The sequence below is a fragment of the Sapajus apella genome, unplaced genomic scaffold (assembly GCF_009761245.1).
Source record: "Sapajus apella isolate SASKATOON/1434 unplaced genomic scaffold, GSC_monkey_1.0 scaffold114, whole genome shotgun sequence".
Taxonomy (NCBI): domain Eukaryota; kingdom Metazoa; phylum Chordata; class Mammalia; order Primates; family Cebidae; genus Sapajus; species Sapajus apella.
In genome coordinates, this window is record NW_022437054.1 from 2,895,218 (window position 1) to 2,907,610 (window position 12,393).

Genomic DNA, 12,393 nt, shown 5'->3' on the forward strand with positions numbered 1-12,393 from the left:
ACCAGGAGAGAGGATGGCACAGTACTGAAGTGAATTCGAGAAAAGACCTAGATTGCCATGAACTGAGCATTAAGGGCAATTTTGGTGTGGGTTCAGAAGAGAAAAGCTGTAGGGAAATCCTGAATCTTCCTAGAGATTATTTTAGTGGTCATGACAGTGGAGATTCTTCTAATGAGGCCTCAGATGGACATGAGGAACAAGGTATTGGAAACTGGAAGAAAGGTCATTCTTGTTATAAAGTGGCAAAGAACTTGGCTGAATTATTCCATATCCTAGGACTTTATGGAAGGTGGAACTTAAGAGCAATGCACTTATGAATGAAGAAACCTCTAAGCAGTAAGAACTTAGAAGGCTTCAGAATAGCTTCTAACTGCTTTTAGTAAAATTTACGTAAAATTGTTCTTTTAACTGCTTTTAGTAAAAATTTAGTAAAATCGCTTCTTTTAAATGCTTTTAATAAAAAAAGAAGAGAAAAAGTATTTGAACAGATGGAATTTATTATTTAAAAAGAAGCAGAGTATAAAGCTTCGTGATTTACTAAAACTACATATCTAATCTGTCTCCAGCATCATGTAGGCACAACTAAAAAGTGCGACATGAACAAGAACGTAAGCTTCAGATAGCCTTTGAACAACTACAGATGATAGCTACTCACTCACTAGATTTTAAACGTGTTCTTCTCATTCTTCATTTTTTGAGGGGGCTGAATTGAAGCATTTCCTTTCTGAATACCTACAGTTCCAATGGCAGGAAAAATATTACTTGACTTTGGGTTCCCAGCCTACAAAATTCGAATCCATCTTTCAAGTGACAGGAACAACCATTTTATTGGCACTGTCATCAAAGACCTTTACAAAACCTTAACACTTACTCAGAAACCTCACTGCCCATATCAGCTTGACTACTCAAGAAAGATTTTTTTTTAAATTCAGAAACTAACATTAGGAAAGCTCTCAGAAGCCCTCAAAATCCCACAGCCTGAGATATTGCCATGGCTTTAATGTCAATGCCATCGATTTATTTGAGGTTCATGAACACTTCCCTTATACATTAATAACAGGGTGGCCTACACAAACATCCACAAGTGTCACCTTTCATTCTAGGCTCTAACATATTGCAAGTGGATACAGCCAAATATTGCAAGGAATTCCTGCAACACATTCAACCTTATGATTCACAGGCACAGGACGCCTTTTCTCATAATCTTCCTGAAAGCTTGCATGACCTTAAACCTGAAGAACTGGTGTTCTGACTTAAAGAAATAAAAGAAAAAACTCTAGAGCCTGAATGAAAAAGTTTGTCTCAAATACTGCTAACAGTGGACATGGAATGAAACTCCAATATACTGATCCTTAAAGTCTCCCAATTAAAGAGATATGTGTAATCTTTGAATCCCTGAAAAGATGTCCTAATCAGAAACTTCAAAGATGATTATTTTTGGACTCTTCTAGAAAAGACAGTCTTGAAAGAAACAGATTCCAACCAAGATTTTTTGATCAAGTTGACAACTGTGTTTAGTAGACAGTCGATGCTTACTTGTGGAACAAGATGTAGATAACCTAACCTTCAAATTCTCATGCTTTAATCTGAATGCTTTTGTTCTTTATCTTTTAGGTATTTTCTTCTGCTGCTGCTATGTGTGTGCACATATCAGTTTTATTGAAATATAGTTTACATACTGTACATTTCAATAACTTAAAGTGTATAATACAATGTTTTTTAGTCCATTCACAGAGTCGTGTGACTATCCTCACAATTAATTTTAGAACATTTTCATCACTCCCCAAAGAAGCCCTATACCCATTTACACTAACTCCCCCATTCTCTCATCAACATCTCCAGCCCTAAATAACCAGTAATCTACTTTAAGTCTCTATAGATTTTCCTGTTCTGGACATTTTATATCAGTGAAATCATACAACATGCGGACTTTTATGATTTGGTTTCTTTCACTTGGCATCATATTTTCAAGGTTCATCCACATTGCAGCATGTATTAGTACTTTATTTATTTTTATACCCGAATACTACCTGTTATGAATATACCACATTTTATTTGCCTATGTATCAGTTGATCCACATTTTGATTGCGCTTTTTGGATATTAAAATAGTGTACAATGGAAACATATACAAGTTTTTATGTGGACATATGATTTAATTTCTCTTGGGTATACACCTGGAAGTAAAACTAATGGTCCCTGTGTTTAACATGTTGAGTAACTGTCAGCCATTTTACATTCCCAGCAGTGTTTATAAAGGTTCTAATTTCTACACATTCTTGCTCAATATACCTTGCTTATATTTTTGTTTTTTATTATAGCCATATCAGCAGTTGTGAAGTGATATAGCATTGTAATTTTGATTCAGATTTAATTGACAGCTAATAACGCTGAGCATTTTTATTATACTTGTCATTTGTGTACCTTCTCTGAAGGAATGTCTATTCAGATTTTTTTTTGTAGATGTTCTTTATCGTGTTGAGAAAGTTCTCTTCTCTTCCTAGTTTGTTGAGTTGTTTTATCCGCTATCCTTAAGGGTGCTGGGCTTTATCAAACAGTTTTTTCACATCTATTCAAATGGTCACATGATTTTGTCCTTTATTCTATTAATTTCATGTGTTATATTAATTGGTTTTCAGATGCTAAACCAATTTTGCATTTTTGGAACAAATTCCACTTGGGATGTAGTATAACCTTTTTTATTTGTTGCTGGATTTGGTCTGTAAGTACTTTTTGAGGATTTTTGCATGTATATTCATAAAACATATTGTTCTGTAGTTTTCTTGTGATATCTTTGGTTTTAGTATCAAGATAATACTAGCCTCACAGAATGAGCTGGGAAGCGTTTGCTCCTCCTCTCCACCTTTTGTGAAGAATTGGTACTAATTCTTTTCTAAATGTTTGGTATTATTAATCATTAAAGCCACCTTGGGCTGAGCTTTTTTTGTGTGGAAAATTTGAAAATTACTAATTTAAACTATTTCTCTATTATAGGTCTATTCAGATATTCTATTCTTTCTTGAGTCATCTTTAGTAGTTTGTGTCTTTCTAGGAATTTGTCAATTTTATCTAAGTTATCTAACTTATTGGCATTCAGTTTTTTGTCGTATTCCCTTGGTATCCTTTTCATTTCTTTAAAGTCTGTAGTAATGAGGCAATGTATTCTCTTCCCGGGTCCACAAGGGGGCATAGTTTTGAGAGCAAGAATCTTTCCAGCACCGTGCACCCATTACACGACATCCAGGGATTAAAGGTCCTTGTTTAAATTTTCACTCATGAGGGAAGAATGAAAGATCAATCACTCCAGCGGAAGTTTAAAGGAACTCCTTTCATAGGCGAGGGGGCTTGGAGGAAGGGTGAATTCCTCCCAGGTTAAAAGTCCCTGTCCCCCATATTCACCCAGATTCCATATTTGGGTCCCCTTCCACAATTTTCATGGAAGCTTTCCCTCTCTCATTTTTTTCTCTCTCCTTTTTCTCTTTCTCTGCCTAAATAAATCACTTTCTGCAAAAACTCTTTGGGGTTTGATATTTACTTGCAAGCGCACTGCACCCAGTGTGGTCCCCTCTCCCATTCTTGGGTGAGTGAGAGACCAAGAGCCTGGAGCCCACCAGGGAGCGAGCCAAGCCTCCCCTGCACCCTGGGTCCTAGAAACAGTAATGTTCCCCCTTTCATTCTTGATTTTAATAACTTGAGCCTTCTCTCTTTTCTTGCTCATCCTTCTGAAAAGTTTGCCAATTTTGTTGATCTTTTCAAAGAACCAACTTTTAGATTTGTTTATTCTACCTACTGTTTTTGTATTCTCTCCTTTATTTTTAACTTTATGTTTTATTGGTTCTTTCCTTCTGCTCACTTCAGGTTTAGTTGCTTTTCTTCCTTTAGAATTGTATGATACAAGATTAGGCTTATTTATATGAGCCCTTACTTCTTTTTTAGATACAAACATTTGAACATTAAATTCCCCTTTATGTACCACTTCACTGCATTCAATACGTTTTTGTGTGTTGGGCCATCATTCTACATAATCTTGAAGTATTTTCTAATGGACTTTGTAATTTCTTCCTTGTTTCATTATTTAACAGTATGGTGTTTCCCTCTGTTATTTATAGGTTCCGTATTATTAGCAAATAATTGTTATCACTAAAGTATCTATTTTTTCACTGCTAGTCATTCCTTGGATTGATATTAATAAATACCCACAATTTGCTTACAATTTGGCAAAAAAAAATGCCATAAACTGACTGTTAGTTTTGTACACAATTTCCTTTGGATTCTACCCAGTTTACTTTGATACTCTTGCCATGAAACCAAATGGTATCATAGACACAACCTCTGTAGCACATTTTAGGTGGCAAACACTGTCACAGAACACAATGCCAAAACTCCAAAATTGCTATCACAGCACACCTAACAGGGGTTGTCCTTTTCTCCTGTGAAAGGAAAATAAAACCTTGGGACCTCAAACTCACTATGCCAAAGGGAAAGTTAAGCTTGGGAACTGAGTCATGCAAAAAACTGCCTTCCTTTTTTCCCCAAACAACTGTAATTTCACTGCTTACTTTAGGTAAATTGCAGATTTACTAAGCATGAGAACAGTGCTTCAGTGACTTTTTCCTCTACTACCTTCTTTGCACTGGTAAAACATAGACTCACCGAGTGCTTATCAAACCTCACAAGAATGTAACCAACTTGCCTCGTTGCCTATACTGCCTCTTTCTCCACCCCCTTGCTCTTTCTTGTTTAAATATTGGAGTTCCCAAAACCCTGTTTGGGAAATACATGGATCACAGATCAATCCTACAGTAACTTGTGTTTCTGTTTCCTAAGTGTGTCCCCAACCTTGAAAAAATAAACCTCTAGTCAATTGAGATCTGCCTCAGTCACTTACTGGTTTACGTTTTTGCAACCACAAAGGAATTATTTGAGTGGAGTTGGGCCCTGGCCTGCAGCCACTCTCCTATCAGGGCCCTGGTACCAGCAGAAGCTCTTTATCAGTTTGACCAATTGGACAATTTGCCAAGGTCTGGAGGCTTCTTCCTCCAGAGATTGCTGATCTCACAAACATTTTTGGTTGAGATCTGAGGTTTACTCTGCTGAAGAACTCCTTTTCTTTTTCTTTCTTTCTTTTCTTTTCCTTTTCTTTTTTTTTTTGAGACGGAGTCTCGCTCTGTCCCCAGGCTGGAGTGCAGTGGCTTGATCTCGGCTCACTGCAACCTCCACCTCCTGAGTTCAAGTGATTCTTCTGCCTTAGCCTCCCAAGTAGCTGGGACTACAAGCGCACACGCCACCATGCCGGGCTAAATTTTGTATTTTTAGTAGCGATGAGGTTTCACCATGTTGGCCAGGATGTTCTCAATCTCTTAACCTTGTGATCTGCCTGCCTCAGCCTCCCAAAGTGCCGGGATTACAGGAGTAAGCCACCGCGCCCAGCTAGAACGCCTTCTCTTAGAGTTTACTGCTTCTATAATGAAGAGAAATCTTCAACTTGGGCCCCTTCTCCAGATAAGGAACTCATTTGGGGTTTCATTTTGGGATTCGGTAGCTGAAGATCAAGGTTTACTAATAGCTGGCTCTGACCTCTTCTTCTGCTCAGAGATCTTGACTATATTTAAATTATGTGATCACTTTCTTAGTTTTTTGTTTTTTTACTACCTGAGAGGTTTTATTTACATGACAAGGCTGCTTTCCCAGCCTCTTTCTCTGTGCTATTAAAATTTTAGAGAGATCTTATTCTAAGCAAGTAATGAAAAGAACAGGTTTTGAAAAGGACACATAGTAGTGTCACAGCCAGTCTTAAAAATTATCTTGATAAAACTAAGAGCAAAGTATATGGCCTAAAATAGATCTGGTAGTTAAAATTCTATGTCTTAGGTTTGCTTCCTCAACAGGGAACAACAAAGATCAGGTCACTCCACCTTGTGGGCTAATAGTTAAAATTCTCCACTTTTACCTGCACAGCATGGGTTTGATTCCTGTCAGGGAACTAGCCCCTCTTGGTTTGATATTTATGTATTTTGGGGTACCAATTTATTATTTGTAATTTCTTCTTCTTTGGACGGCTTTGATTTCCTGTCTTCTTCCATCTGTAGAGGGCATGCAAGGATTTTGGGCCTTTGTGTGTCAGTGGTCAGCTGAGAATCTAAGACCCTAGATAATACGGCCTGACAGAAGTGTGTATTATGCCCCATTCATAGCTAGCCAATTTTCCTACTGTGAGCTGTCTTTGGGATGATCCTGGATCTTGTAAAAAACTGCATGCCACCTCTTTGTAGATAACTCATGTGCCCATGATTAAGTCATAATGTTTGTTAAGGCACATGGGAAGATACCTTTTGGTAAAGAAATTCAAAAGCCAGAAATATCAACTGTTGGTTGTAGGTAAAATCTGGTAAAAAGAGATTTGAAAGAATTTTTCTAAAAAGAACTTTATTGCCACAAGTTAATTTAATTCGTAAACTAAAAATTGTTCCTGAGACAAGTCTTAATCAATGTAGATGTTCATTTTGCCAAGATGTTCAGGGAGACAAGTCTGTGCCTTTCTGCAAAGGTGATTATGAGGGCTTCAATATTTAAAGGGAAAAAGCATGCTGGAGGGAAATGAGGGAGGGTATGATCACATTACTCTATCTGCACGTTGCAGGAGAAAGGGAGCAGGCAGGGGAATAGTCAAGTATTCTTCTCATGCCCAGTAAATCAGCATTTTACATAAGATAAGGTGAACTTAGAGTAGCTACCTGGGGAGATATTTACCTTTTAGCTGTAGCTCTCTGCTTAAGAAAAAAGGAAAAGGCAGCTTCTTGCATGACACAGCTTAATGCTTAATTTTTTCCTTTTAATCAGTGAATTGGGGTCCCAAATTTTTATTTTCCTTTCACATTTCTCCTCCCAAACTTTAAAAAAATCTTTTGGAGAAAGCCTGTTAGAAAAAAAAATGAGTCTTTCCTCTTGGATCCTGTCTAATCTCTCATGGCTAGGACATGAGATGAATAGGTCCCATGTGGTTAGGAAAACTCATTTTAGCAGGTTGTGAAATCTCATGTCTTACAAAGCAAAAAAGAGAGGGAGAAATAAAACAAACAAGCAAAAAAGAGAAACAACCTTGAAAACGAATATAGGCCATATTACTCTGAAGTCCCTGAAAATGGTTTATGTATATAAATAGGTTGCAGTTATTTTCTTCTGAAATTTAAATTGTCTAGCTACAGTTCTCAGGGCATTAAGGAAAGCATGGCTTAATTTTCATTGATTTCAAATCAGGAAAAATGGGGTAAAATGAACAGAAAGAAGGAAAAAATTGAAAATGCTATTTTGGAGACTTGCAACCAGGGAAAATTTTAGAATTCAGTCCAAATTGTAGAAAATTATAAAAATTTAAAAACATTAGGTAAGGCTAGACTTTAGAAACAGGTATACTGTGGTTCATTTTGAAAGATGATTTTTCTCTCCCCAATTCCCCAATTTTAAAAAGACAAAATCATAGTAGAGCCAGTATATTTGTAAAATAAATTTTAGTCCCATTAAACATGGCTTGATTAGATGCATACAGTGCAGCAAGAATAATCATTTTCCCTATAAGCTCTCTTTAAGAAAAACATGGCTTTGCTGGAACCATTTTCATAAGGAGTCTAGGGTTAGACCTCATTATAATCCTCGAGCCCAGCCAAGGATTTAAATGTGGCTGCAGATCCTGTGTGAATTGGGTGAATCCTTTCTTTTCAAGGTCCCAAGGCAGTCGTGGGACTGTCAGAAAGTGACATTGTTTACTTATCACAGGTCAGAACCCTGAAAAGGACAAGGTATGGGGCCAGTTTTTCTAAGGGGCTTTTATCAGCTCTGTATGTCAACATTTTCTCAAGAGTGTCTGAAAATGTCATTCTGGTCAAAGCCCTGGTAAAATAACCAGTGTCTCCAATTATGCCATCTTATAATAAAAAAGAGATTGTTTCTAAACTTATGCAAATAACTATATTGTCATATATTAAGCATAATACAAAATAGTTTCTAAGTTTAGAGAAACTGAGAGTAGGAAATTATATTTTAAATTTTGCTTATAAGAGTATACTTTAGTCAGGCTGGGCATAGTGGCTCTCACCTGTAATCCCAGCACTTTTAGAAGCCAAGGTGGTCAGATCACTTAAGGTCAGGATTTTGAGACCAGCCTGGACAAAATGGTGAAACTGATCTTTACTACAAATACAAAAATTAGCTGGGTATAGTGGCGGGCACCTGTAATCCCAGCTACTACAGAGACTGAAGTGGGAGGATAACTTGAACCTGGGAGGCAGAGGTTGCAGTGGGCCGAGATTGTGCCACTGCACTCCAGCCTAGGCAACAGAGCGAGACTCTGTCTCAATCAATCTATATATGTACTTTACTCAGTTTTTAAAAGCTAAAAAACAAAACAAAACAAATCAGCAAATGTTTTAAACAAAGAGTTATAAAAGATTATTTTAATTGTCTGTTAGTTCAGTCCATGCAATTAACTTCTGGTCAATATTGGATCAGCAATCCTCATGAATACATCAGCTCTCCATGGGAGTCCTGGAAGGCTTTCTCTCCATTTCAAGGTCTCCAATGTGAATTCCACAGAGTTCTATAGCTGATCACAAACCACACTATGAAAGGATCAAAGTAAATCAACAATTGCAAATGACAAAAGTTGTTGAGCAGCCATGGTTACAGACACAACTGACAAGGAAATTTGGTTATTTCTGTGGCATACAACAATTTTACACATAATAATCATAATTACTACTGATAACATATATTGAGACACATCAGAATCACAGGAATATCCTACAATTTTAGAACACACACTAATAACATATTAATATAAATATAACCCAAAGTAGGTTAAACACCATTTCATATTCGACAATCCTTCTTGCGTAATTTTTACTCTTAATGGAAAATAAGCCATATATATAAGTTTTGGACTTCAGGGGACCTAATGTGAAAAAATTAATGAAGTCAAAAGGACTTAATTTAGTATTTGATTGTAGAAAGCTTGTCAAATATAAAAAGTTTAAAACACATGACATCACAAAATAGGATCATGGGTCATTGAAAAATGAGTCATTCATTTACCCAAAATGATAAGTCAAAGATTTTTTTTTTAAAAAGGTCAAAACCTTTATACTTTGAGACAGGTGACTTAATTTCCCAAGCAGTAAGCTCTAATAAAGACAGCATGAGGCCAAAACCAATTAAATATGTCTCCCAAGTCTTATAAATAAATCTAAACTTTAAACGTCTTGACTATAAGATATAATTCAATAAACCCTTTTGTAACCTTTCATATATTTTTTTAAAAAGTAGATTAATGCTCTACAAAAGCCTTATTAATCTGATACAGGGCCCAGATGCTGGTCTTGCATCAGTACCTTTGATATTAATCTTTAATTTATAGATAAATTGTTTCATATAAAAATTTAAAGCCAAACCACAGAATGTTATACTGGAAGAAAATATTTCCTTTATAACTTTAAGATAAAACATTTTAGCATCAGGCCACAACAGCAGTTAAAACCTAAAGAAAAAATTTACAGGAGCTTACAAAAAATTGAAAGAGAGAGTTATCATCACCATCCTTCTGAAAGGTGAGAGAGCTAAAAACAATGAAATGCAATATAAATTGAACGTCTGGTTTAAAAACAAATGAAAATATCTTGTAATTTCATTAAAAATAAATCAATACCTTAAGAAAATTTTGTTGTTCTAACCAATTCTTTAGTGTATTAGTGTATTTTTAATATCATAGCTCAATCTCTAGAAAGTCTGTTATAAATAATTTCCTTTTCATTATAGTCAACTTGATCACAAAAAGTTTTTTTCACATAAATCCTCTTTTTTAAAAATAATCCTTATTATGACATACACAAACCACCTATGACATGCTTGAACTTCCTGTTTTATGCCAAACATCCCTCTTTCCTAAATAACCAATCATTTTATTTTAGGACATAAATTTACCATACAAGATTCTTTCTCATATAAAATAATTTTCTTTTTAATCTTTTCTTACCAAAATACTTCTTTATATTTGTAACTTTCTTTATATCTTTCCTGTTTACTGGTTCCTTTTATCCTGTTTCATAAATAACCTTTAAATTAGACAAATATCATTTTCCTTTAAGAACAGACTTTTTAAGAAAAATATTTTCCCATAATATAATTTTAACAAAATTGTGAATGACTCAGATATTTAATGAGTATCTATTATTTAATTTAACATAACTTTAGATTCCAAATTATATGACAAGTTTATTTACAAGCATTTATTTTATTATCTTTACCTAATTAATTTTTAAAATAAATTAACTAGACTACTTGTTAAAAATGTGTTAGTCATTATTTAATGTTATTTCCCTGTTAACTGTTTTTACATTTTGTGAATTTCTGGTGTTTACCTTAGTAAGAATCTTCAGGTTAAATAAATGTGTGTGTGTTTTTTTGATAACTCAGGATTTAGCTGTTTTCATTAAATCAACAATATTAAATGCCCTATTTATCAAAAAATTACACCAACAAATATAATACTCCTTTGGGCTACATTTCTAGCTTTATAATCCTCATGCCAAATTTTGACACCTTATAATATCTAGTAAAGGTAAACATTAAACTGCCTGACCAATCACTCTAAACAACAATGTATGTTGACAATGCTGAAGAGACTTCTATTTTACCAATAACTTTAAAGACAGCTTATTTATTAAGAATTTACTTAAGTTACATAAACTTGAAAAAGCATTTGGGCTTAAGGTCTCTATTTTTCTATAAAGTATATTATTTAAGCCTTTTTCTTCCTTTAAGGCCAAATAATTAGAGCTGTTTTATATAGTTTTGCTAATGAAATATATACATTGTATATAAATATATAGATACATTAGACACATAGAAATAGGCCTTATAGAATCATAAGAACTGCTTCTTTTTATCCCTCCTATTTTAGACTTCAAAATATTTTTTTCTAAGATGGAGTCTCACTCTGTTGCCCAGGCTGGAGTGCATGGCATGATCTTGGCTCACTGCAACCTCTGCCTCCTGAGTTTAAGCATTCTCCTGCCTCAGCCACTGAGTAGTTGGAATTGCAGGCAAATACCACCACTCTCAGGTAATTTTTGTATTTTTAGTAGAGATTTTTGTATTTTACATCCTGACCAGGCTGGTCTTAAACTCCTGGCCTTAAGTGATCCACCAGCCTTGGCCTCCAAAAGGGCTTGGATTACAGGCATGAGCCACCTTGCCTGCCTCCAATTTCTTGATAATTTGTTTCATTACCCTAGGCAATTGTCAGATAACTAGGCCTAAATTTGTTTACCTAAGGAACAAATCTCAGGTGAAAAATCAGCAAAACTTGCTTCTCAAAATACAGAGAGAAAAAGAGAGAATCTGGTGTGTTAACAGAGTGATTCAAAATGGATACCAAGTCAAACATAAAATTACAGAAGTCTTCCAGAAGATTGTATAAGGAGACCAATTGCACTTAAGTAGTTTTAGATGTAGTCTCTATTTAACTGGATCTCTGAGCTCTGAGCAGAGCCCACATTGAATCCTGGGTCTCCAAAAAGAGAGAGAAATCCTGGGACTAGGCCACATAATGCTTTCACAGTGTACTTTGTTACAGAGATGTTGCTCTGAGTGTCTAAGCACCCTTTCTCATCCTAAACACCCAAGAGTAGTCCCTGTAATAATAACTATTTTAGTTAAAAAAAAATCAGGAAACAGAATACAAAAGCAAGCAGTTTAAGATCTGAGAGGACCTTGTTTGTTCTTACTCTTGGGGTTCCATAAGGAAAAACAGAGGTTCACCCCCCACCAAAAAAAAGTCTGGCACCTTCTCTGTTTTCTTTAAGGAATCCCAGCTGCAATTTCTTGATAATTGGTTTCATTACCATTGTTAAAATTATTTCCAGTGCCTCATGCAGCAGAGGGTGGAAAGAGAAAGGAGAGGCAGGCAGAAGTAAAGAGAAAAAGCAGAATTCAGTTGAGTGAGAAGAGAAAAACTTTTTTTATTCGAAAACACAACCCTAGGAGAAGGAAAAAAGGTGTGAAGACCTTTTAAATACACACACACACACAAACATACAGAAACAAATTGTGGATAGTGTCTTTTAATCAAGCTGCCTTTTAACTATTGAGGTCTTAAAAATATGCTTTTAAATACTGTTACCATATTCTAGCTGGCACAAGCTGCTGATATTTCAAAAGTAAAACAAATATCAAACCAGAAAGGACTTCATTTAGGAATCAATGCAGGCTATAACAGTGAAAAAAGCACAGAATCGTTGCTGCTGAACTACAGCATAGGGTGACTGCCATTGCTCCTAAAGTTTAGCTTTGTTAGCAGAGGTAGCCTTGCCATGTAAATAAAGCCACTCAGGTAATTGAAATG

The 12,393-nt window shown here is 35.4% G+C and overlaps 1 long non-coding RNA gene across 1 annotated transcript in view; it reads right to left on the reverse strand.

The window, feature by feature from the left end:
* Positions 1 to 6,467: 6,467 nt before the first annotated feature.
* Positions 6,468 to 12,393, reverse strand: part of LOC116537885 — a 7,800-nt gene continuing 1,874 nt past the window's right edge. The window contains exons 3-4 of the long non-coding RNA XR_004263397.1: positions 11,160 to 11,163; positions 6,468 to 6,479 (exon numbers count right to left, since the gene is read on the reverse strand). This is a non-coding gene — a long non-coding RNA (uncharacterized LOC116537885). The remainder of the gene's footprint in view (positions 6,480 to 11,159; positions 11,164 to 12,393) is intronic.